The sequence below is a fragment of the Cnephaeus nilssonii genome (assembly GCF_951640355.1).
Source record: "Cnephaeus nilssonii genome assembly, chromosome: 4".
Classification (NCBI taxonomy): domain Eukaryota; kingdom Metazoa; phylum Chordata; class Mammalia; order Chiroptera; family Vespertilionidae; genus Cnephaeus; species Cnephaeus nilssonii.
Genome location: NC_137075.1, coordinates 97,373,983 through 97,401,782, shown reverse-complemented (window position 1 = coordinate 97,401,782; position 27,800 = coordinate 97,373,983).

Here is a 27,800-nt window from a genome sequence, read left to right as displayed (position 1 = left end):
GGGCATAATGATAATCTTGAAAGATTTTATAATTATCAATCATATACACAAAGTGCTTGTCATTATCGGCTGACCTGGAGTGAATGCTCAAAAATAAAAAGGCATGCCTTAACCAGTTTGGCTTAGTGAATAGAGCGTCAGCCTGCGGACTGAAGGGTCCCAGGTTCCATTCCGGTCAAGGGCATGTACTTTGGTTGCGGGCGCATCCCCAGTGGGGGGTGTGCAAGAGGCAGCTGATCAATATTTCTCTCTCATTGATGTTTCTAACTCTCTATCCCTCTCCGTTCCTCTCTGTAAAAAATCAATAAAATATATTTAAAAAAAATAAAAAGGCAGGTACTGTGCTGCCACAGGGAATATCTCAAACCCCAAATCCTTCCTCATTCACAATTCCAAAGGCCACTGATCTTGGCAAGAATATTTATTTTTTTCTAAGCTAATTTGGTGGAATAAGTGACAAAAACTGATGTAAGGCTATTTATAGACCATAGTTGACCTACTTAGTGTGGCCATTGATGCATAAACCTGCAGAACTAGAAATGTGTTTAATTGTGGAGTTTTGACCCAGTCCCCACTGCACATATGTCAAATGCTGCATAGGTAACACATACTGGTTGTTGTTTTAAAATTATAGACAAACATCTAAAACAAAATTAGCTTCAAGGGTTTTGAAAAGGTACGGGGATCTAACTCTACACCACTTTTGGTTCTGCTACATGAAGGCTATCATCTATCTTTTCTATCACTTAGTATTGAATGCTCCAACTAAGATGTGTATGTTCTTCACTGAAGATATAACTTCTTATAAACAGACGATATAATTTGCCAAGGCAATGAAGAGCAATTACCTCTCCAGAAGTGTATTTCCTGAGTAGAAGCTTGTTTTGCATAGATTTCATTGGCAATTTTGCATGCTGTGGTTGCTGCGTAAACATTAAAAAATAAGTTGCTAAGAGTTATCTTAGCAAGTTATCTTCTGCTCATGCTTTGTTTACTGTGACACATTTCTCATGCTCCAAAGTGTTTGGCGAGATAGACAACAATTTCCTTTGCAGTCAGTACATTAACACCAGCAGAAACATAGCAGAAAGTAGTCTTGGGGCCAGCCAAGAAAGATACAAAGAAAAAATTTTCAAAGATGAATGTTCCTACAATTCACATTGAGGCTGAAATAGGAGAAGTATATGATTGTTTCATTTTTGCAGTTTCAGGCTATCTCTGTTCTGCCTTGGAGGCAAAAAAATACACACACTTGGTCATGTCAGCCTACTTCATCCTGGTACTTTATTGTTCTAGAAATGGCCACAACTACATGAGTTATAGCAAAGGATCTTAAATAGAGAAAGAATATGAACCAGAGCTCCAATTTCTTCTTTTTTTATATCTATTCCTTACAGATCGTTATTCAGTGATAGAAGCAATGACTGAATAAATGGAGAAATGCTCCTTGGTTCAATAAATCAATTGAGGTCCACCATGCTGTTCAGCATATCTTTTAAAGCAGAATTTCAGGGGATATATAAGCTGCTGATAGACTCTGGTGTCCTCTCTGTCACCACAGCCACTGTACGGTGAGAAAACTCTGCACTTGAGAAGCCCAACATAGGTTCAAGTCCAAGGAGCTGGGCTTTCATTATAAGGGGTGGGTGATATAGGTCATCACAGAAGCCAAGCATAGTTATACAATGACTGTCATAGGAAGGCAGTTCATGACTGGACTATGAGGAAGCCTAGTACAGAAAGTTGTACAAAACTATGAAACACATTATAGCACATTATAATAGACGAGGGGCCCAGTGCATGAATTCATGCACTTTGAAAGGAACTGTGGGCCTCAAGGCTGCAGTGGGCACAGGGGCGGGTCTCAGCCCCTCCTCCATGCCCCCACCGGCCCCTCCTGCTGCAGTTCTGGTCCCCGGTCTGCCAGCAGCCCCACTCCTGCTGGCGCCGCTCCCACACGCTGATGGCCCTGGCCCTGCTCACACCCGCTGATGGCACGAAGCAATTGGGGCAGGCTCCAGCAGTGGGTGCAAGCGGGGCTGGCACCATTAGCAGGTGTGAGTGGCGGGTGCTGCCCCAATCACCCCTCAGGAGCAGGGGGAGGTGGAGAAGCCCTCAGGGGCGATTGGGGCCAGTGCCAGGCAGCAGCAGCAGGTGTGAGCACCATGCAGGACCATGGTGTGTGGGAGCAAAGAACTTTCAGTAACTACCAGAGGCTCACCTCAATGACAGTGACTGGCACCCTGCCTTGGTCTGGTGCCCCTGCTCACCTGCTCCACCATCCCGCCATGGCTGATGCCTGCCATGTTTTGCTCTCTACCACCTGCTGCTGATGCCCAGCATGTTCTGCATGCACCCCCTGGTGGTCAGCACACGTCATAGTGACTGGTTGTTCGGTTGTTCAGTTGTTCTGCAGTTCAGTCTATTTGCATATTAGGATTTTATATATATAGATACCTTTTCATGTTTATTGCTCTCAATTGCACTACCTCATTTGAAAATTATTACCAGACACTTGGACAAATAATAAAGCATTATAAAAAGATTCTCTGCATTTTGTAGTTAACATTATTTCAGAAAGAATAACAATTTTAGGAATTTAACTTATATACCTCCTGAGACACTACATATAAGTGAATTTAGATACTTGTCTAACACCTGCAAAGAGTGTTTATTTGTTTTTAGATGGCCTGTTTTATTCTAATTGTATTCCACGCTGAATTTCTTAAACAGATGTGTGCAACTCAAACATTAGCTGCAAGAGACATCTAATTAATTAAAATTCTTGCAAGCTGAGAGTCAAAATAAAATTTTATCCAAATGTGACAGAAATTGAATTTCTCCTGAATCTTTTCTCTGAAATTCAAATATGTCTTAGTAGTGTTGCAAAAGGAAATGGCAAGGAGAGCAATTTTCCCTGAGAACAACTTCAGGGAAAACTGTAAGGCAATTTAGGAAATAAAAGTTGCACTGAAGGACCTTTCTAATTTGTTTTCTTGAAAATGTAGCTATAAAAATATTTTCCTTTGGAAGTTGATGTCCCATCTCACTGTCCACAGAGTCGTGTTATCTACCCTGGGCAGAACATTTGCTTGAATATATAACTGGCATTAGTTTAAATGTGTGTCTTTGATCTAGCAACGCAGAGACAGTGAATAGTTTCACAGAAAGGTTAAGTATTGCAAGCATTTAAGTTCCATGTCCGCTTCTTAGCGAGTCTATCTCTGAGGTCAGTTTTATGCACCTCAGAAAGATGACTCCAATATACAAAGAGTAATATAAAAACCAGTTCCTAGTGGTGCCTACATGTATTTGCCCACACATTCAAAACTTCTGTAGTTGTCTAAAGAAGTGGTTCCCAAAGATCTGCAAAATCCCCAAACGTCTATTAAGACAGATTTAAGACAGTTGTAGGACGAGTGGTAGTTGGAGGGATGAGGTCACGTTTTTGAGAACATTTTTTAATGTTTGTTTTTGGCTTTTTTCCACATTATAAAAACTGAGTTTGATATTACTGACTGGCTAATAGACAAATTATGTTTTCACTATGTTTTAAAAGTAAAATCTTTAAACTCTTGGGCTTTGTGTATAGTAAAAGATGAAAACCGAGGAACTATTGTTAACATAAAACATCATATCTTAGTCTCTGTTGCTCACCTACAGCTTTGGCCACTATTACTTAGCATTTCTGTCTTCTTTTCTCCCCATAAAAATCATTAGATTTGTCTTCTTTCTTGGCCTGTAAGGTTGTAAGGGACTCCGCCCAGCTTAAGGAGCCCATGGCATATCCTGCCAGTTCAGGAAATCAGATCCAATCTGGTTTCTCTGTTAGGAATCAGATGGCACACTCAAAGGTTAATTGAAGAAAGTTTAATCAAGACTTTTGCAAAGCTAGGGCAAGGTTAAGGGAACCATGTAGGGAGTAAAGTATCTAGAAGCCCAGCCTATGCCTGAAAGGGCAAGAAGGAGCATTCTTGAAAACCCAGCTGGAACTGCAGCAGTTGGGATGAGCCACCCACGAGGAGGCTTCAGTGGACATGTGCAGCCACTGCCATCCCAGGGCCAGCCAAGAAGGAGCCTGGGAATACCCTATGCTGCTCTGCCTTGCTGCCAGCATCCTACCTCCTGCTGCCACCTCCTCTTGACTGAACCCATCTGGAAGCCTGTGGAAGGCTGCCCTGGTGATCAAGTTTATAGGGCTCAGCTTCAAGAGCATGGGCAGTTCACTGAAAGGTGGACCTGGCAGTACAAATGAAAAATAAATAACATCATTCTCAGCCTTAGCATGGCACAGTGGCAAAGACATGTCATTGCCTGGGCTGTTCATTCAAGTCTAGGGTTCACCGGTGTGACTGGGCAAGATAGTTAAAGGCTCCAAACTTCCTTGTATCTGCTATGTAAAATGGGCTGTGTGTGCTTGTGGTTATTAAATAAGATAGGTTCCTATAAATGTTAATAACAATGACTGTATTTCACCAAGCCTAAAATGTACTGTACGGGATTGAATAGTATCCCCCAAAAGTGTATGTGCTAGAATGTTGTGTCCTGCAGATCTATATGTTGAAATAGATAGCCCCAAAGGTGATGATATTAGCAGGGGGTACTTTTGGGAGGTGATGAGGCCATGAAGATGGAGTCTTGAGAGAGTTAGTGCTCTTAGGAGAGATCCTACAGAGTTGCCTAGCTCCTCCCATCCTGTGAGGACAGCGAGGAGCTGCAACCTGAAATGGGTCATTGCCTGACCGTGCTTGCACCCTGAACTTGGACTGTCAGCCTCCAGAAATGTGAGAAATAAATTTCTGTTGTTTGTAACATTTTATACCCAGTCTATGTTATACCAGCCTGAATGAAGTCAGACAGTGGCCTCATTGGGAAATAGAGTCTTTTCAGATATGACATTATTAAGTTAAGGTAAGATCATAATGGAGTAGTGTAGACCCTAAGTCCAATGACCATGGGAAGATACAGTGAGAGACACGGGGAGAATTCCACTTGAAGTTGAACGCAGATAATTTTTTGTAATAGATGCAATGATTTATCCTTTAGTTGTTAGTGTCTTAAATTTGATGTTATAGTAATAGTCATTTGTATTCTAGCTCAAATAATTCAGGTATATTTGGTTATTTTCCTTTTTACTATACTTACAGTAAAATACATATAAGCGTTTTTTAATTCTACAGTTCAGTGGTATTCAATACATTCCTAATGTTGTGCAACCATCACCACCGTCCATCCCCATAACTCTGCATCTCTTTAGGCTGTAATTCCATAGCCATTAACTACTAACTCCCATTCCAGCCCCTCCCCAGACACTGGAGCCACAGTTCTACTCTCTGTCTCTACCACTTTGCCTACTCTAAATAGTTCATATACATGGAATCATACAGTATTTCTCTTTTGTCACTGACTTAGTTTTTCTTTAAAAATTCACTTTTATAGGTTGAATTTTAAAAAATAACATTTTAACCGTTCAAGAATCAAAACTTTTCTTTCCCATATAGTAGTCATGGGAAATGTTTCTTTAAAAAATGGCATTGGTTGAGCAATAGTTTTAAAGGCCAAGGCTGTACCTGATACAATACAGGCCAAGAATATCCTTTGGATAATTATTTTCCAACACTGTCATTTCAGTAAGAAAAGTACCAGATTCTGAATAATATTTTTTAAATGCACCCAGTCCATTAGATTATAATGTCTTTCTCTAGCAGAGCTCAGCAGTGTCATTTGCAAATTCATTGGCAGTATCTCCCCTATTGTATCTTCCCTTCTGAATATACAGTAATGGTTATGAAGAAGTTCCCATTAGATAGTTAAATGGAGATACACTATTCTAGTTTACCACTTTAAAGAAAGTATAAAATCCCACAAAATGATTGTGTGCACATTTTCTGCATTTCAAACTCATAAGTTAGTCTCATAACATTGACTAGGCAATATAAATTGTTTATGACATAGTAAATGGAAGATGGCATATAGTTAAGAAAACATGTTTTAATAATTTTTAAAACGTACCTCATTAAATACAAACTCTTTTCCTTTTCATGCTGTAAAATTATAGAATTTTAAATCTAGAGGGAAGCTTAGATCAAGTTCATGTTTTATTTTAGTGCCTAACTTACCATGATTCTCAAATTGTTTATCTGCGTATTTGGCATTTTGTGAATTCTATAAGGAAACATTACTCCTGTCTATGTTACTTATCTTCATTCTCATAATGAATGGTATCCACATCAGTGATCTTTGAGTCAGCAATCTCAGTTTCAAATATCTCTACTAGTCAGCCAGGTGATAGCGTAAGTGAAATTGGTCAGGTGATGTCTGAGGAACACTGGAGAGCTCTTGCCTTTTTGAAAGGGGTGGTAGCCAGCCCAGTCAGTGTGGCTCAGTGGTTGAGAAATGGGGCTTGACTGTGAAATATCCTTAGGTGGGACTAACAGTTTCTATAGTATCTGCTATTTGATAGTATGCATGAGGTCACAGTTTGATTCCAGATCAGGGCAGGGCACATGCCTGGGCTGCAGGCTTGATCTCCAGTGGGGGGCTTGCAGGAAGCAGCTGATCAATGATTCCCTTTCATCATTGATGTTTCTATGTCTCTCTCCCTTTACCTTTCTCTCTGAAATCAATAAAAAATATATTTAAAAAAACAAAAGGGGTAGTAGTCAACTTCAGTACCAGGTGATGGTGAAGTACAAAATACTCCAAAGGCTGGCTTTTAATATAAACTCCCTCAATTGAAATTGACAATTAAATATTTTTGAAAACTTTATGTAGGACAAATAAAATATGGCTTCAGGCCACCAGCTTTTGATTTCTGCTCTTGGTATTTATACCCTGAAATGTGCAGTTTCTCTTGAAATAGTAGTCAGTTTTTCTACACATGAGAAATCTAAGAGAGGGTGTATGTCATTGCCTTTAGAGAAGGATTAATTCTAAAAATATAATCAATACGAATGAAAATTTGGAAAGTCCTGAATTACAGCTGCCTAGAAATTCCTCATATCACTGCCACTCACACAACAGAGTAAGGCTTTGATATCGATGAGTTGAGAAATCAAAGTTCATTTTATTGGCGTTTTTTAAAACATAATCTTGTGTGAAGTTAAGGATTATTATTATGTAGGTGGACAGAAGACCCGTCATACTACTTTCTAGTTCAATAAATGACACCATCATTCTCTAAGCCTACAAATCAGCTGCCCAGCTGTATTGTGAACACCTTCCTCTCCTTAACCACCCATTGGCAATCTACAAAACTTTGAAGCACTTAATTTCTTTCCCTATTGCAAAGGGAATGTTCAATAAATGTTTGCTCTAATTACTATTGTTGCTAATTTTTTTTCATGGACACTAAACTAGTTCAAGTACTACCATTACTTGCTTGAACTATTGCAATAACCTAATTTTTTTTTTCTCTATCAAAAGTCACACCCCACCACTCATATTCTTTTTTTCCAGGATAGCTAGATGGCTTCATTAAAATGCAAATTTGATCTTGTTTCCTTCCCTTTTAAAACACCTGCATGGTGTGGGGCTATAATATGTCCAATCTCATACCATACTGTCTGTACCCAAGACACACTGATGCTTTTTTAGGTTTCCTGATTGTGCCTTCCTCTACCTACAGGGACTTTATATGTGTTGGTCTATTTGATTGGCATTCTTATATCTTATCTTTATTCCCCTTATTAGCTTCTATTTATTCTTACATTATTTCCCTTGGAAACCCTCCTTTTGAGACACTAACCATAATTGTAATTTTACATATATTTTTGTGAATCTTTGCCTAATGTCTCTTTCTTCTAGACTCTAAGGTCCATGAGGAAGGAGACTATTTACATTCAATACATATGCATGAATTAATAAATAATGCTACTTTAAAATATCAGATTCAATAGCCAATAAAAAAGATATTATGGGGTCATATAATAATAGAAATGATTCAGAAGAGCATGTCCTCTTCAATTTGAAGGTTTACAGTTGTCAGTCTCAGTTGTAGGGCCTGTTCTAATGTGTCCAGGTAGACTCTTACGGAGTTAGCAAAATTGTATATTTAGGGTTTATAGGAGAAATGTGGCATAACTGTGAAATATCCACAGGTGCAACTAACAGTTTCTATAGTATCTGCTATTTGATTCCCCTTAATCCTGGCAAGAAAGTAGATTACCAATGTCCCATTCAGAAAAAGAGTGAACCATGACTTATGTATCCCTAGGCGAATGAATGCATTATTCATATGTTCCTAAGTTCATGTAAAGCAAAGAAAGCTTAATGAAGATTTATATTAAGATCTACTCCTCGACTGTAAAATTTATTATTCCTGACTTATCATGCAAGGGAAGTGGTGGAAACTCCATCCTCTGAGCTATTAAGACGTATGAACAAGATTAGATGCACTCTAGAGACCCATCTTTTATGGATTAGGTGGTGTGTCGGTCATGGATTTGATGATATAATCGGTCATCTATCTCCTCATTTTGCAGGAGGGCATAGGAAGAAAATGTGGCCAGTGGAAAGGCTTTAATCATTATTGAATGTTCTTGTTAAGTAAATAGCTGGTGATATGGAAGGAGATTACCATTCTATGTTAACCTCCCCCCCCCTTTTTTTTTAATGAACTGACTTCAAATCCCTGGCTCCCTCAATCATATGTTCCTTCATAAACTCATAAACACAATGTGCATTCTTTTGCTGGGGTGGTTGGCCATGTGGTCTCATGTGCTCTTATCCAATACTGTAATTTTCTCTTAGTCATCCATATCCTTAAGGATTAACAGAGTGCCTATCACAAAGAAGGCATTGGGCATTTATTGGTGGCAAGAATGAACGAATGGGTTGATGTTACTCAACTGTATTCCAGGGAATTACATTGAATAACTATCAACTTTGAAAAAATAATCTCAATAAATTAATTTTTTAAAAGAAAGAAAAAAAATAAACTGTAATAAAATAAAATAAAATTTGTAATGTACAGTTAAAGTCCATCTTGGAGGACGGCTACTAGAACTATGTCTTGCCTTATAACCCTTCCTTCCTTCCTTCCTTCCTTCCTTCCTTCCTTCCTTCCTTCCTTCCTTCCTTCCTTCCTTCCTTCCTTCCTTCTTTCCTTCCTTCCTTTCTTTCTTCCTCCTTCCTTCCTTCCTCCCTTTTCTTTCATTAATTAATTTCATATAATTACTCTCTCAGTTGAACTGAAGATCAAGTTAAGTTATAAAAAAATCCAGTTATAGTTTCTGTTGAAATTTCATTGAATCAACAGATTGATGCAGAATAAATGGATATGTGTACAGCATGAAGTCATTTGATCAAGCCTTTTTATATCCTCTATTAAGTTCTAAATTTTTCTTCATCTGGGTCCTACATAATTCCTATTGGGATATGCTGTTATTGTTTTGATTTGTGATTATAAATCACTTTACCTATTATAATTTGAACTGGTTTTGGTTGGACTATAATGATACTACTGATTTTTATTTAAAAGAAAAAAATCTTAGTTTTTACTGCTATAGGAAATTATTTTCAGTTTCTTTTTTGCACCATTTTTTTTTCTGATCCTGATTTCCTGTTTTATCTGTTTTGCTTTCTCTTTCATGCTCTCTCAAGAGAAATTTCTCATCTTTCTGAGTTAAGGGTGAATTTCAGTGCGCTAATGACATCAAAACTTTATTCTGACCTATAAAATCCAGCTGTCTTTCTGTATTCTGCTCTTTTAAAACATTTGACAGAGGTTGTATTGATAAGTATTGCCATGTATGTTTTCCAGTTTGGAAATGGTGGAAAGGAGATAACTTTTAATTATCTTGGAACTGAGCAGCCTAACAGTTAAACCTAGTACCCTGAGGCTGGCATACAGAAAATCTGTTTTGGGTTTGTTGTTGAAAATCCAGCCATCTACTCTTTGAGCCAGCATAAAACCTCTCTCATCTAAAAATTTCTTTCCAACTTCAGTAGTGTATCAAGACAGGGCTCTCCAGAGATGGACTACAAATAGAAATTTAGGACATCTAGGACATTTGTTTGAATGTTTTTAATAATATATTGCATCAGTTACCTGTAACAGCAGCAAAATTTGTACTTTCTGAACACGATAATGCGTTCACTTTTTTGTAAAATAATTATCTTAAATTTATCTCCTTAATATAACATTTAGAGTGTATTTGAAATATGTCTCCTTAATAATAAATACCATAATTGATAATTAAAATGTTAACATTTAATAATACCACAAGCCTATGACATAGGTATTATTTTCTCCATTCTGCAGATGACAAAACTGAGGCTTAGTGAAGTTATCAAGTTTATCCAAAGTCACATATTGAGTAGCAAAACTCAGATCTTTCTAACTTTAAAGGACATATTTATACCTATGCTTCTTTGTAACCAGTTTAAAGTTGATATTGCAATTTAACACTTAAATTTTGAAAAGTCATCTTTATTACCAGATAGTGGATGGGATAACAGAGACATTTCAGTGACATTAAAATGATCTTCAAATCAGTTTAAATGATATGTGTAAGTTCTCTGACTTGGGAAACTTCTTCAATATCTATCGTTCAAAAAAAGTGTCTTTTATTTTCAAGTATACTTGTCTGGTAAACACCTACACCTTTGCTGTGAAAAAAATCCTGGCTCAGAACTGACTGCGGAATGTCGACCCACTGAGCTACAAATGTGGGTGCCCCTGAAATGTTCACTTTGGGCACAGCCCACCTGGCATGTCTGAAGAGGAAGTTGTACTGATTTTTTTTTCTTTGGGAATATACTGTTTGGGAACTTTACTTGTCAAGGTCAGTTAAAGAAGAAAAACGTTGCTATAATTTCTTTTCATCTACACAGTCTGTTTGTCTTTTTCACTTGACAGCTTTTTGTGTGTTAAGCCTTCCTCTTTTCATCCCTTGTCTGACTGTCTGCAAGATAGAATTTGGCAATTTCAGTTATCAGTTATCCTCAGAGGAAATCATTTCTGCCTGGAACCTGTCTCCAGTTTCACCTGCTTGGTAATAGCCAGTGGTTTTTAATAGGCAACTAAGCGTTTTTCTCCAAAACTGGCAATATAAATCAGAATGAAAATACCTAATGAGAGAGGGAACATACTGAGGTGTATGTATGAAAGGAGTACATGGCTCCTATCAGATCCCTGGAGCAAGTTTTGGCTGGGGATTAGGAAGGAAATGGTTAGGGGATATGCCAGGGCATCAATGGTGTGGTCCCATCCTCACTGGGAGGAAGCATGCTGGGGAAGGGACCTGGTACAACTACATCATAACTGGGCACACTCTCGGCCAAATGAGCAAGACTCGCTTTCTCCAATGTGCTTTGTTCTCCCTGCCTCTCTGCCTCGATTTCAGTTAAATTTTTACTCATCCATCAGATCAGTGTTCTTTCTCAAAACATTTCCCCTGCCAAGCTCTCTTTGAAAATCCATTTAATTTGTTTTTATACTTCTTACAATACTTTCCATTTTTTAAAAAAATAGTTACTTTTCTTGTGATTATCTTATTTTCCTTTGAAAGAAAAATTGTTTCACTTATTATTATTTATTTTTTAAATCTGACATAACATGTACTTCAGCATACTTCATTTAACAGGTTCTAAAGTTTTACTGAATATAAGTGGATCTTCATGTTAAAGAAAAGGTATTGACTTTCCTGGATGCATTAAGGACATTTAAAAATGTATTTCATTATTATTATGGTTGAATCATACATTGTAAGTCAAATGATTTTGAATCCTGGCTCTATGATATATCAATAAGTAATATCTAAGTAATTTGAAGAGATTAATTAAAGATATATCGAGAATGTAGATATTTTAGATCCAACAAATAACATTTCCCTTTTTAATTTTAGGTGAAATATTGGCAAAAGAAAGCCAAATATATGCCTTACGATAGCTCCAATCTGCATCTTAAATTTCACTTGGAATCAGTTGAGATTTTCAATATTATGTTTATAAGCCATTTAGTAAACAATCAATTAAACACTAAGTGTCTTCACAGAGAGCTCTGAACTTTTTTAAAGGTTACATCCTGGTCCCTTTGAGTAATTTGTTGATTTTTATAATTTCTTACAAAACTGCATGATAATATATCTAAATGCTGTTAGCTGTTTTACCATGAAAAGTGGATATCACACAGTAATGCTGAGTGCGGCCACTAGTTAGTTTTCTAAGGTAACTGGCTAAGTGAACCTTTCATATATAATCTTTTGTATCCCATCAAAATAGCACATTGTGATGAGCCATAGTCTTTGGGGGATAATTCATAGATAAATAAAACAACACATTTTAAATTCATGGATGCCAAAGGTTCACCATTTTAACCTATACTGTGCACAGGATATGTGAAGTGGACCCTAGGTCACAGATAGATAAGTAAAGTAAAAACTTTCTCTTGAACACTAGGAGCAAAAGTTAAAACATAGTATGAACACGGTATTTTAGGAAAGATAGTTTATTCTAAGGAAAGATAGTTGATTCCATGTGGCAATGTGGTGGAAGCCTTCATGGAAAAGAAATAGTTTGTGTGGAGTCATCAAGATTGGGCAGAACTTTAAAATGTGGGCTAAGAATGATCTAAAATGAAGGGAACAGCTGAGAGGTAAAATTAGGTTTGGGTGTTTTTCAAACTCTTCTAGCAAGTTTTTAAGAGCCCTCTCATTCTAAGTCAACTTATATTGTAACTCACATCTCTTCTGAATCTATGGTACCTCCGGAATCCCTTTTATAACCCACCCATCATTCTTTTATCATTATTTCTGTAAATGATGACCTGTTACTTAATGTGTGACTACAGATAAAACAGCCTATTGGCTTAAGGATTCTAGAAACTATCTTCAAAGAAGCAGACTCCAAACTTTAGACATTCTGGCTCCAGGATATTTGCTGACCTTCAACCAGTTATCTGTTGGCCTCAACCAGTTATCTGTTGGCTTGCACATAGTCCCCTCAACGGAGAACTCTCAACCCCCTCCTTTCAAATTATTTATTCTGTTGTTTTTTTCTCCTCTTCCCTCCTTGTGTCCCATTGTTAAGATGGTTTTTGCGACATGAGTCCACCATCTTCTTAAGCTTCTGGCTCTTGAATAAACCCACTTTCCTTCCACCAGCCCCTGTCTCTTGATTACAGTACTGGTTTTTGAGTGGCAGGCAGCTGAACCTGGGTTCAGTATCACTCTTATTTGAACTCCCTGTTTAAACAATGTAATTATGAGGAAAAATCTTCTCAAGATATTTCATTCCAAATGCATAGTTTTCTTGGAAGATTGATGCCATTTTACACTGAGGCTCCACTTGTCTTTCCTTAATGTACCGTATTTTCTGGTGTATAAGACGACTGGGCGTATAAGACGACCCCCAATTTTTCCAGTTAAAATATAGAGTTTGGGATATACCCGCCCTATAAGATGACACCCAGCGTATAAGATGACCCCCGACTTTTGAGAAGATTTTCCTGGGTTAAAAAGTCGTCTTATACGCCGGAAAATACAGTATTTACAACGAGCAAACTAAGTAATAGTAATGCATTACATCTTCATAAGTACCAAGGGTTAACCTCAAATCATTGTTATTTAGTTTGAAAGAATATTTTTAGTAAGTTAACATCAATAATAAAACATTTAAATGGAATAGACATTATTTAAAAAAAACATTATATTGAGGTATGATTGACATGTAAAAAGCTGTACATATATAATGTGTACAACTTGATGAGTTCAGCGATGACTATACACTAGTGAAACCATCATCACATCAAAGCCATAAACATATCCATCACCTCCCAAAGTTTCCTCTTCCCCTCTTTCTTGTTTTTTATTATAATTATTATTTTGTGGTAAGAACACAACATAAGATCTATTCTCTCAGCAAAATTTAAGTGTGCAGTACAATAGTGTTAGCTGTAATTGACGTTATTTTTATTACAAGTTTATATTGAATTTTTTTGCTTTTTTTGTCTTTCAGCTTTAAGTGGGATAAATTTCACAAAGTCTTAAATTATATATATGGACACTTTTACATTTTAATTAGCAAAATATTAGAAGTGTTAACTGAACACAAAATTACTCTGTTTCTATTATTAATTTTCATGTAATCTACAAGAAGAGAAATAAAGAACAAGCATAAACTTTATTAAAACTTCAATATAATATTATTAAAAGAATATTGACCTCTGTTTGGTCACTTTGTGGTTTTGCAAAATTAAAAATATAATTTTAATATAATATCATAATACTACATTCATTAAAAAATACCAGATATATTTAAAATGAAGTTTTAACACTGATTTCAGTGGCTAAAGTGTTTCTCAGCTACCTCACCATTTTGGTAATGGATAACACAGAGGATGCAGTTTACTTAAAGGAACCTTAGGAGGAAGAGAGAGTTTAAAAGAGTGAGACCCATTTTCAACATAAGACAGGGTCCCTGCCTCAAAACACACACCTGGGGACCTGCATTCACTCCTCCTAAGCAGGTTGCCCTCAGTTTAATTTCTCAAGTATGCTTAGGCATTTTTGCATTTCCAAGTTCTAATAGTTGACATAATGAGAACATGCTGAAGGCTCCAAGGTGACAATTTCATCTACAGAACAACAAAGACAAAGTGATAAATTCAGGTTGTAATAGGAAGGAGTTCATTCTTCCTACCCGTTAGTTTTCATTGATTGGTTACTGTTAGGAAACTGGCAACTCTTCACTATAACTCACACTCTGCATAGTTCCAGATTGTTCTTAGCCCGAGATGGGGCACGCTTATTGTGTCAGTAAGAATCCATTGGCTCTGAAGTGTGACCTACTACTGGATAAGCCTGGCTTACCCCTCCCTGTGGAGCCAGGATCAGTATAGCATAAAGCTGTGCTCAGCACCTTAGTCTCTTTATAGAGAGTTATTTGTGTCTCCTCTATTTAATTTGAAACTCAAAGAATTTTCTATTTGCCATGCGGATCCCAGTGTGGGGCCTGTAGGGAGGCAGCCGGATGATGATTCTCTCTCATGATTGATGTCTCTATTTCTTTTTCCCTCTCTCTTCTTCTCTGAAATCAATAAAAAAATATTTTTTTAAAAAGTTTCTCTTTAAGTTCTGGTTCTGCAAATAGAAAGCAAAATTCAACTAGATTTAAATAAATTAATTTACTTGCTCTTAATTACTATTGCTAAAAACCTAATTTACTTTCTATTATTCATTATCAGTTAATATTTGGGAAGTAAAATGTTTATATATTCAATATTATATATTTGAAATATTTTACTTTTAAATAAGGAAAATCATTTGTGAACCTACAAATTTATGCAACATTATTTTAAAAAGGATCTATTTTTTAAGACTGTGTAGTAACTTATGTGTCACCATTTAAATCTAAGCAAAGCTTTCAGTGAATGTTAGTAAAAAGTGGTTTTGCTTAAATTCTTCCTTGTTTATTTACAACAGAAGTAAAATCTTATACAGAAACTATATTGACATTTCAAAGCTTATTCACCCATGTTATTTACACTTCCTGGTTTACTGAGTTTTATTAAAACTAATCTTTTGATCAACATCTTAAAGTTATTGAGCTGAAAAATATGTAACCTTCATGTTCCATAATTAGCTGTTCAGGGTTTTGATGTCCAGTGGAGCAGAGTGTACCTGTGGGGAAGGGATTTATGAAAGTTTAATGAATGATTTATAACTGTATTTCCTAGTGAGAAAAAAAAAATGCTTGCAACCCCAAAGCTTGAGAAGCCATCTTTTTTTCCTAGCTAAGGTATAATGATATGTATAAGGAAATAGAAAAATTATAATGAAAATACTAGGGTTTTTGAAATAATTTCCAACTATGAATTTTGAAGGCATTTAGAAATGTTATAATTTCAGTGAATCTTGGCAATGCTTTATTTCCAAACATACCAAATTATATAATCTAAAAAAGTCAGAATTGACCTGCTTGTTTTCTGAATTAATAGGGGAGAAATTATATGAATAATATGAAAAATAATAATTTAAAGTATTTATAGTTTGTTTTTAAATTCACTCTTTTTATGAGAAAAACAAACTACTTATCATAGTAATGCATCAGGTATGCCACGAGTGAACATCACAGTCTATCATGTCAGCAAATGCACAAACATACTTTATTTTCTATGTAACTAGTAGGGTTACCAGATTTAGGGGTTATATATATGTGTAATATATATCTATTACACAGTTAAACTTAAGTTTCAGAAAAAGAACATTTTTTAAATTATATGATAATTTATGGGACTACTTGATTGAATCATGGGATGATCAGGTTATTAGGTAAAACATTGTTTCTGTGGGTGTCCCTCAGGGTGTTTCTGGAAGAAATTAGCATTTGAATGGGTAGACTGAGTAAAGCTTATTGTTCCCCCAGGGTGGACCTTATCCAATTGGTTGAGAGTCTGAATAGAACAAAAAGATGGAGCAAGGGAGAATTCACTGTCTCTGTGAATGAACTGGGATATGAATCTTCTCATGCAGTTGATGCTTCTTGTTCTCAGGTCTTCAGATCTGGACTGTTATCTACACCATCAGCTCCCAGGCTCTGCACCACCCACTTTCCTGGGTCTCTAGCATGCATGTTGTACATGGTAGGACTTCTCAGTCTCTATAATAACATGAGCCAATGCCTTATAATAAATCTCTTTGTATATATGATATACTGTATAATCACTCTATATAACTACATCTATGATAAACTCTACAATAAACTTACACTCATATATTGTATGTCTCCCATATTGCTCATGACACAATTATACTAAAAATTCATATTTAACTACATATTCTTGTATTTAATCTCACAACCTTGGAAACAAATGTTTAACGTGCCTCCATCTTATTGGTCCCCACTGGACTTCAAGAAGAATTTTAGGAGATGCAGCATGAGGAGAAAAAGATATGGTGGGTAGCATTCAAGAATAATTAAGGCTCTTCCTAAGAACACCCCCTGGGTCTCAGAGAACCTCTCCCTGACTCTCTGGCCTCTTCAGGCAAAGAACTTGATCATTCCAGGTAGAAGGTAGAAATACTTATCCCCTGTTCAGAGATCTTATCAGAGATGACAGAAAGCGACACAAAACAAAACAAACAAACAAACAAAAACACCTTGCTTCTCAGGTGTCTTCTCTGTCTGTGTGGTAAAATCTTCAGAGAACAAACTGAAATTCTACTACTAAATCACCATAAAATTCATTTTAACATTGGCAATGACTGAGTTAACCAGAAAAATTTTGTTCATGTGGCAATACCCATTTCCAATCATAAGATGAAAAACCAAATCTTTGACAGATGTTAGGAAAAGTTACATGATTTGCACTTAATTGATTTTGTCCTAATTTTAGTCTCTGGCTGCTGGTTACAGGATCTTTATAAGATTTAGGCACCTCAGCTCATTATAGTGCTCTACACCCACTATATCTCCATGTATAATAAATGTTGCATTAATCAGAGGCACAAAAGAGAGAAAGTGGATGTCAGTTCTGGGAAGGAGAGAGGTAGTACAGGTCACTGTTAAATTTAACAACTTAATTTATTGGTGACTATTTTTAAAGCACTTTCTTAACTCTATTCACTCTTTAAATTAAATTTTAACACACAGCCATTCTAACTCTCATACCTTTTTTTTTCTCTCTCTACAAAGTGTGTGTTTTTCCCCCCTCATCTTTATCTATTTGATGTTTATATTTAGCTAGTTATATTAATGAGTAAATCAGGGTTCTGAAGACAATAGTTGCTAGTCTTGAATTTTCTTCTGTTATAAAAGCAATAAAAGGAGAAAAATACTTCAATGTTGCCTTGTGTTTCTAATGCCGTGAAACATATCTTCCTGTTATTAATTCAATTTTTATTCTATCATTCTGAGACCTCTCCATATCAGTCATTTTGGTCATAGAAATCCCTTGGGCTTTTTGAATATGTGTTGGGTAGTCACCATAGACAACTGTAAATAAATCTAAACCTGATGGTATTTGTCATTGTTATTTTCTATATTGAAAACAAAGCTGTTATTACTAAGGATCAATATGTATAATAATTTAAACTGTCAACATTTTTATTCCTATACTTTTGGTCATGCAACTATTTGTTCAAATGAAATATTACAATGGAACCTACGCCATTAATACTTACAGAAATTAAACCTCTGATGAAAATGTCACTCACTCATATATCCCTTTGTGAGATTTCTGGAAAGGTTTCAGTAACCATCTGCAAATCCCCAAACCACATTTGAAGTGTAGTGCCCACTACAAATATTATAGGAAACAAAATGTTTATGAACCAAAATTACAGAAGCAAACAAAAGAAATGGAAGTCCTTTAGTACACTTGCTCTCTTTTCTAAATCCTTTCTCCTATTTAACATTCAAACTGACGTTTGACATCTACAGACCAAATGAAATGTTCCTGTATTCCCCCACTTCACTCTACACAAACCTCCCTTAAAGTAATTATTTAATACTAGAGGTCCAATGCACGAAATTCGTGCACGGGGGTGTGTCCCTCAGCCCAGCCGGCACCCTCTCCAATCAGGGACCCCTCAAGGGATTTCCGACTGCCCATTTAGGCCCAATCCCAGGATAAGGCCTAAACAGGCAGTCGGACATTCCTCTCACAATCCAGGACTGCTGGCTCCCAACCGCTTGCCTGTTTGCCTGATTTCCCCTAACTACTTCTGCCTGTGAGCCTGATCACCCCCTAACCACTCCCCTGCCAGCCTGATTGATGCCTAACTGTTCCCCTGCCGGCCCAATTGCCCCTAACTGACCTCCCCTGCAGGCCTGGTCACCCCTAACTGCCCTCTAAGCAGGCCTGATCACCCCCAACTGCCCTCCCTTTCAGGCCTGGTCCCTCCCAACTGCCCTCCCCTGCTGGCCTGATCGCCCAGAACTGCCCTCCCCTGCCGGCCATCTTGTGGTGGCCATCTTGTGTCCATGGGGGTGGCCATCTTTGACCACTTGGGGGTGGCCATCTTGTGTGTTGGAGTGATGGTCAATTTGCATATTACCTCTTTATTACGTAGGATTAACTGTCCGCACATCTGTCTCCCACTAGATTGTATACTTGGGGCCTCAAATGCCCTAACATGTCTTCAGGTACTAGTTGGCATAGATGATTCACAGACAGTTGAGAGAGACACCCAGTACTTCCAGTGGCTAAAGCTCTACCTTCTCTTGAGATGGAGAGTGCCACTGTCATGAAAGTTCTGCCCATGCACCAGGCTCCTCCAATTTGAGCTGCACTTGGAGTGTCAGGGGCAAGAACATGGCAGCTGCCCAGTTGTCAGCTCTAATCTGCTGGTCAGTCCATTCATCCGACCCTGAGTGATGGATGAATGGATTACTCTGACACAAGTTTCTGTGAAAGAGAGGGCTAAGGGGCTGCATGGCTATAGGGACCAAATAGCCCTGTTCACCTGCCTCCTTAGGCTTCTATTGTAGCAACAGCTTGAACTAAAATTAACTATTAGATACTATCAGCAGGGTAAGTATCCTTGAGAAGACACATGCATCTGTAGCATCCTTTCAGCAAGGACATTTTGAAGTCTAAACATAAAGATTCCAGTGAAACACCCGAGGGCTCAGACTTGTTTGGAAAAGTCAAGGCAGGGTCTGCCGCCTTCACCAAGGTCCCCCTAGAGGCCCCTGACCTTTCAGAGATTCCTCCTTATAGACTTTCAAACCAAGTCCCGTTCTTTCCCACACTAATCAATGTGTAAGCCAAATAGAAAATTAAAACATTTTTTAAAAGGCGAGGTTATGAATTGCTCCCTAAACTACTTTGTGTTCTTTTTTTAGAACTTTGTGAAGTTTCTAATTTTCCTTTGCTGGTGTCTTCCCCTCTGCTCCAAAACCAAACTAACAATTTAAAAGAAAATTAATTACCTCCATGAGTCATTCAAACCAAAGCCTACACATCATTCTCTATGACTTCTTCCTCAGCAGGCATTGAAACTTTTTCAATTATATTTCTAATAGTGCAGACTTTGAGTTTGATTAAATCTTGCACTTGTTCAAAATTTAGGACAATCAATCTTTTTTATTTACAATTATCTGATTAAACTTTTTGCTAATTCAAGATTTTCTCATTAATCAATCACAACTTATGAATTCATTCTATTCACATCTTCTTTATCCACTTAACTCACATGCAAACTTCAAACCTAGATAATTTTCCTGGCCTGCACTCCATCTCACCAAGTTGATCTGGTTTGGACTCCCTTGTATGTTCTCCTCTAGCATCCTGTGCTTACCTTACAAATCTGCAAACACTTATTAGTCAGGGCCAGCCTCACTTGACATTTTATCCTCAACACTTAGCACCAGATTTGGCAAATAAATATAAAAAAAGTAATACGTATGATGAAGCATCTACTCATGTGTGTATACTATGTGAGCCACTCAAGATTTAAGGATAAGGACTGCCACATATTGGAAAAAAGCATATTTAAATAAATATGTGTTAATATAATATTTAATACATAAATCCAATGAGATAGAGTCATACGGACAGAGGAAGGGGACAGTATTTAACTCTGTCTGATGGCATGAGGAAAGACCACAGGGCACATCTCAGGCACTTTGGACAATATGAAATTTCACCCAATCTAAGACACCTTCTATTGTAAGCCATACAATTAAAAATATGATGTAATTTTTAAAATGTATATAATGAAATAATCTGTACTTATTATCTTTTGTAATTATAATTTTAATAGAATTTGGCCTAATATGATATCTCCAAATTAATTTCTATAATTCATTGGGTGATTTAGATTTATAATATGGAGTTGAAATCAGTTCTAAATTTTTGCTCACTGATGGAAGATCCAAGAAAAATTCAGGTCAATTTAATTATCAATTCATCAATTATTTATGAAATACTTGTCAATTGTTTTATCAATACTGAGACATATTTCATATTCTGAGACACATTTATTGCTGTAATTGAGATCTGTCTTTCAATATTGATCAAATATTTAACAATTATTTTATAAATTCTGAGATTTTTTTTGTATTTTTGAGACATTTATTGCTGTAATTGGTTATAGTGTTGGAGGAAAAGACTTTATATTGGCATTTTTGACCAAGGCATGAGACATTATATACAACAGATGTAAAAAAACCCAAAGAGACATGATTGACTAACGAGTAGAATTGGCCGACAGTCTTTTTTTTTTTTTTTTTTTTTTTTAATAGAAAAGTAAGCAAGGATCTGACGGCAGCAAAAATATACTTAGGAGAGTGAAACAAGGAAGGGCAGAGAAGAAGCAACAGGAGAGCCTAGGAGGGCTGCCTTAGTTCACTGGGAAGCCAGAGAATAGGGGGCCTTGGCGATAGGTTCAGGGGTTTAGCCTGGGACAAGTTGCCCCTGACCATTGCTTCCCTTGTCGCAAGTCTCATGGGGTCCCTTAGAGGTTAGGGGATATGTGCAGGGGTGGGGTTGGGGGCGGAGACGAGAGAGGAGGGAAGAGAGGGAGAAGGGAAGGGCACAGGGGTATGCTCCTTGGAGGGAGATCTTGGCCAAGTTTTAAACTCCACAAATGGGTCAGAGATTTCAAAGAGAATAAAAAGTATTGGGATGAATTTTTCCTTTAGAGAAAGCTGTACTTTGAGTCACCTGAAGTTGAGGTGCACAAAGGAATGATGCTTGATTTCCATCACGGAGATAAAGGCTGCAAGATATTTGGACTGGTAAACATCCTTGCTGGACCAGCTGGGAAGAGCTGTGGCTACATTGGGACTGTCCTGCTCTGGCAAAGTGTTCGGTTTTCTGTGGGATGATTATTGCTATGGAATATATTTTCATAATTTTTGTGTTTTGTTTTGCCATTCATAGCTCACTTTTATATATTGACTCTGCACATTACCGCCTTGCTAAATGAACTCTTTGTTGAAGTAGTTGTTTTTTTTAAGATATGAGATTTTATATATTTTTGATCATTGTCATTTGCACATAGAGACAGTTGTCATCTGTCTTAATTTCCATCTCCTTCACTTTCCATCTGTAAGACTTTTAATTCCTCCCCTTAATTTACTGGCTAAGACATGTGGTTGAATATTAATAGAAGGTCTGAGAGGTCTGAGAGTGAGTATTCTTGCCTGTTTCCAATCTGGAGTAAAATATTCTGTCTTTCATGGTTAAACATTATTGTATCTGAGTTTTTCATAGACATCCTTTATCAGGTTAAGAAGTTTCCCTCCTATTCCAATTTAATGATATTTTATCATGAGTAAATGTTGACTATTGTAATTTTTTTGATATCTATTAAGATCAGTAGTTTTTCTTTTAGTCTGTTGATATGGTGAACCACGTTGATGTACCAATCTTCCATTCTTGGGATAAAATCCACTTGGTTTTGGTGTATAATTTCTTTTACATTTTGCTGAATTAGCTTTGTTCATATTTTGCTAAGAATTAAGCTGTTTATGTTCATGAAGCATATGGTTCTTAGTTTTCTTATAATGTCTTTGTCTAGTTTTTATATCAGGGTAATGCTGGCTTCAATTTTCTGAAAGAGTTTGTATAAAATTGGCATTATGTCTTCTTTAAATGCTAGGAATCATTTTAATTCACCAACAAAGATCACTGGAGTTAGAATTTCCTTTCTGAGAAGGTTTAATACTAATTTAATTTATTTAATAGACAAAGACTATTCTACTTATGTCCCAATTTCTCCTTTAGGGACGTAAGCACAGGTGACCAAGGGTGCCTCAGCCAGTCTCTAAACAGACACTGACACGTACGACCCAAGGTTCTTACTTAATATTGGCTGAGAATAAGTTACACAGGAGACAGACATGCAATGCACGAATCACTCACGGTTTATTTACAGAGTCCTGGTGGTTTCCAGACCTCTGCAGGCCACCTGGGGATCCGCGCCGACAGACACACACACTGGACGTTGGACGTTGTAGCTGCGGCTCGGCGTCTTGCTTGAGGCCTCAGTTTCCGGCTCACTGTTTGGACTCACAGTCCACGGCAGAGCTTGGGCAGATGCAGGAAGGGGGGTGGAGAGTGACCGTCTGTGGAGGAGCAGAGCAGGCCTCTCTGATCTTCCTCTGGTGCTTCCTCTTTTTATGTGCCTAGATGGGCGTCTTCAGTGTGTCTTATCAGCGGGTCCCAGGAGCCTTGCATATCTGGTTTACATATGGGGAGCAGGTCACTTTATCTATTTTCTACATACATGCCACTCAGGGGTGTTTATCAACCTGTTTACATTACATTCAATACTTTTTAATATCACACTTTAGTATCACACTGTAATTCCACACTTTGATACTTATTCTATATTATTCTTATTACTATTACTATAACAACTTATCTATTTTAGCTCCTTGCATGAATATTGAAAGTTTGTATCTTACAAGGAATTTATTAATTTAATCAATGCTTCCAAATTTATTGGCATGGAATTGAAGATAATCCTCCCTTATTACCCTTTTAATGTATATAAAATCTGCATTGATGTTTCCTCTTTTATTTCTGATATTGATCATTTGTCATTATTTTTTCCTGTTTTTCTAAATTAGTATATTCAAAGAGCCAGTTTTGGTTTTATGTATTAGCTTCTATTAATTTCTTTTCTTTTCTTTTCTTTTCTCTCTTTTCTTTTCTTTTCTTTTCTTTTCTTTTCTTTTCTTTTCTTTTTCCTTTCCTTTTTCCTTTCCTTTCCTTTCTTCCTTCCTTTCTTTCCTTGTTTGTTTATTATTTATTTATTTATTATTTATTTATTTATTTATTTATCTACCTACTTACCTTTATTGGTGAGAGTACTATAGATGTCTTCCTCTTTTCCCTGGCAGGGAATAAAGGAGTTCAGGTTTGGGCATGTTGAGTTAGACATTCAGGTGATATCATAGACTAGGGGACAGTTAAGGTTCCATCTGAACTTTTCTTGGATGCCCCCTTTGTTTTTGTTTAGCATGAACTGAATACAATGGGCCTCTTCCAGGACCTTCCAGATTGCCAGTTTCCCTTGTACCTCAGGGCCTTTGCACCTGAGTTTCCTTTTACTAGAACACTCTTATCACAGCCTCTCCCCACCCCTACATCCTTATCAGTAGTCAGCACCTTAGGATCTACTATGAGCTACCAGATTCTAACCTGAGTCATCTCTCCCTGCCATTTGCCCGCACTTTTCACAAGAGTTCTGAAATAATTATTTGTGAAAATGTACTTTCAATGCCTAATTTTTTTCTACTTGAATTTAAATCAAAGGGAATAGGGGGTTTTTATGTCTTTTGTTCAACTTTGGATTTCCAGCATCTGGCAGAGAGCCTGGAACATAAAAACATTCAGTAAATGTAATTGAGCAAGTAATTTTATTCATTAAAAAATTTATGTATTGCTTACTGTATGCGCCAAGCATTGTTTTAAGCACTTTATAAATACTAAGTAATTTAAGTATTAAGTGGGGAATATAGTAAACAAGGAGTAGATGAGAAAATTATAGACCACTGCCAAGAATGTCTTTGTGAGGATGCAATTCAGAAGGATGAGGAACATGGGGTTTTAGAGACAACCTTGCTAAGCAGAGGGTGACATCCTAGAGCCCGGATGCTGGGGATCAAATGCCACCTCTGTCCCCTAATAACTGAGTGATTTGGGCAATCGTTTCATCTTTCTAATCACCTACCCATATTCTTTTATTTATCTGCATTATGGGGATAATAATAGTATTTACTTCATGGATTATTACAGGCATTCCATAACTGAATTTTTATTTTGCCAAACATCAACTCAAATTTTTGTTTTTCTCTATTCTTTATAAAGACTTTCTCCAACCAGAACATTATGTTGTCATCTATATTGTGTTGAAGTTCTATTGTAAATTATTTAAGCAATTAATTAAGTTGCTTTGTAAAGCCACTTTTCTGGACTTCCATAGAATGTTGCAGCAATAACTTGAGCTGAAATAAAAGGTAGATTTCACCCTATAAAAGAGATGGTGGAATTTCTCTGGTGTGCATTTGAGAAGACCTTCTCTAATCTGCTCAACATTGCTCACATTTTTTAAAAAAGTGGATATAGTCATTTAAAGGGTCATGTAATTTTTATTGGGGTAGCCTGTAGCCATGTCCAAATGCCAGCTGAAGTAATTACATTCTGCTTATAAGCAGTAGCAGTATAAATTCAATTAGAATAACATCAAATGGACTAATATAAACCTAGGGGTTTGAAACTCACTCAGGTCACTAGAAGATAAATTAGACATGTGACTAGGAAAATGCTCAGAGGTAAAATTAATTTTTAGGCAGTTCCTGATGGCTAAAAAGTCAATGGATTTGGGAAAGAAGGAAAGTGTGGGGGAAAAGGGTAAGAGGAAATGGAAGTGATAGAATATATAAAATAAAATAAGTATCTGAACATATATTTCATGGCAGACACTCTACATAAATTCACTATATTTAGCAATAGTTAAAATATATTTAGCAATAGAAATATTGGAGGTATGCATATGAAATCTGATGATGATCCTTTCTGGGTAACTATATTATGGATTGTTTTTAATTTCTTCTATGTGTTTTTCAGGATACTCCAAATATGCTCTAAAGAAATGCTGTATTTTATCATTAAAATAACTACATTTTATTATACAACAAAAATATCAATTGTGGAAATATTTTAAAAGTACAATTAGAGGTAATTACTTTAAATAATATTGTGTTTGTTCTTATAATTTTATTATATATTTTATAGGGATAAATTTATGCTACATATAGTTTTGTAGATGTTCTTCTTATACTAGTCAAATTTCATATATTCATATCAATACATATTCGTTTATATCATCATATAATAAAATTTTATTTCATTATGTGAAATACATTCATTTTTTTTAACCATGATATAATGGTTACTTCAGTTGTTTACAAACAAATATTATTAGAATAATACTACAGAAAATATCTATAACTTACTCCATTCACAAATCATAATTATTTTTCAAAGAGAAAATTATCTAAGAAAGTTGACATTTCAAAAATTGTGTGTAATGTTAAGGCTTTTGATTGATATTGGCAGGTTGAATTAGAAAGTTTATAACAATTTACACATCATACATATGTTGTTCTGCTTTTTACCAAACAGATTTTACATTTATAATCTAGGTAAACATGCTATTTTGTCTTAAATATAAGCACATAAAAATAAACTGAACTCCTGTTGTTTGATAATGAAAATTCTTTGAAGATTTGGATCTTAGTAAAAGCCTTTACCAGATCAAAAACAGTGGCATAAATATATGAATGATCAGTAGACCTACAGAATAATAAAAATCATAAAATTGTCCACAAAGCTTCTACTAAATAAAATAAAGAAGCTTTGTGCATTTCATACATAAATGAAATTTCCTGGAAATTCTGAAAAATTAAAAAATGATTTGCATCCTATTTCCACCTTCTCAAAAAATATCAAAAAATATTTCATCTAATCATTAGCTAAACCTTAGCTTCAGAGATGATAAAAACCATTTTTGTTTTTAATTATCTAGTTTATTAGGCCTGCTTTGGTCATTCAGACTATATCAAAGGATGGCTGGCTAAAGGTCTATGCAAAACTTATATCCACCTACCAGAGGACAGTAAGTTAGGAGGCCTAGCTATATAAAAACTTAACAAAAACTTAAACTTTTCTATGTAACCCATTTTGGCATGTCTTAGTTTTTCCCATTAATTAAGGTCAAATGAACATGCCAGTTACTGCTGCCAAATTCTTGAATTGTCATGGTATGTTTTGAATATTTATTAAATTTTAAATTAAACTTTATTCACAACTTCTACCAAATAAGAAGGTCTAGGGGGAAAAAAAAGGCAGTTTTGCTGGATTTGGTTGCAGTAACAAACAATTTCTGGTTCTTTGTTACCACAACAAAGTTTTGATTCTTACAAAAAAAGCTGGGTGGCTGTGGGTTAGACACTACTCTACTCCACCCTTTCCTTCCTTCTGGAACCTGAGCTAAAGAGGGGTGTCTCTGGGACATGACATTCTCCTGGCAGAGGGAAAAGAGGGCTCATACACACCCATGTGATTTTAATGAATTTCCCTTCAATGCTACAGACAGCAGCCTCTATCTCAGGCTTTTAGGCAAGGAAAATGATAAACGATGTCTGGTAGTAATGGAAGAAGTCTTGAGGGGGAAGCTTTGGTTAGGGCCCAAATGAAGGCAGGACCAGGTGTTGGGGGAAATGTAGAAGGAGATTTGACAACATTTCAGAAGCTGAATAAATGGCACATTGTCTTTTAGGTGATATCCTCTAGTCCAGTGGTTTTAAAAACCCATTTTATGTCAGTGATTCCTTTTACTTCCCCAATCTGACTTTGTGGTCAAGGAGTAGACTGCTAAAATCTGAACTCAGGAACTGGATATGCATTTTACAATTGTTACATCCAAAACATTGTCCTTAATTCCTGACTCCAGCCTCCACCCTAGTTAATCCTCTCTGCGTATTTTTTTATCAGTAGAAAGACAGTCTTCTCATGAGATGCTCAAGCCAAGAACTCAAAAGTTTCTTTCTCCTTTTCTTCCTTTCACCCCCTTTTCTTTCTTTCTTTCTTCTTTCTTTCTTTCTTTCTTTCTTTCTTTCTTTCTTTCTTTCTTTCTTTCTTTCTTTCTTTCTTTCTTTCTTCCTTCCTTCCTTCCTTCCTTCCTTCCTTCCTTCCTTCCTTCCTTCCTTCCTCCCTCCCTCCCTCCCTCCCTCCCTCCCTCCCTCCCTCCTTTCTTCTTTCTTTCTTTCTTTCTTTCTTTCTTTCTTTCTTTCTTTCTTTCTTTCTTTCTTCTTTCTTTCTTTCTTTCTTCTTTCTT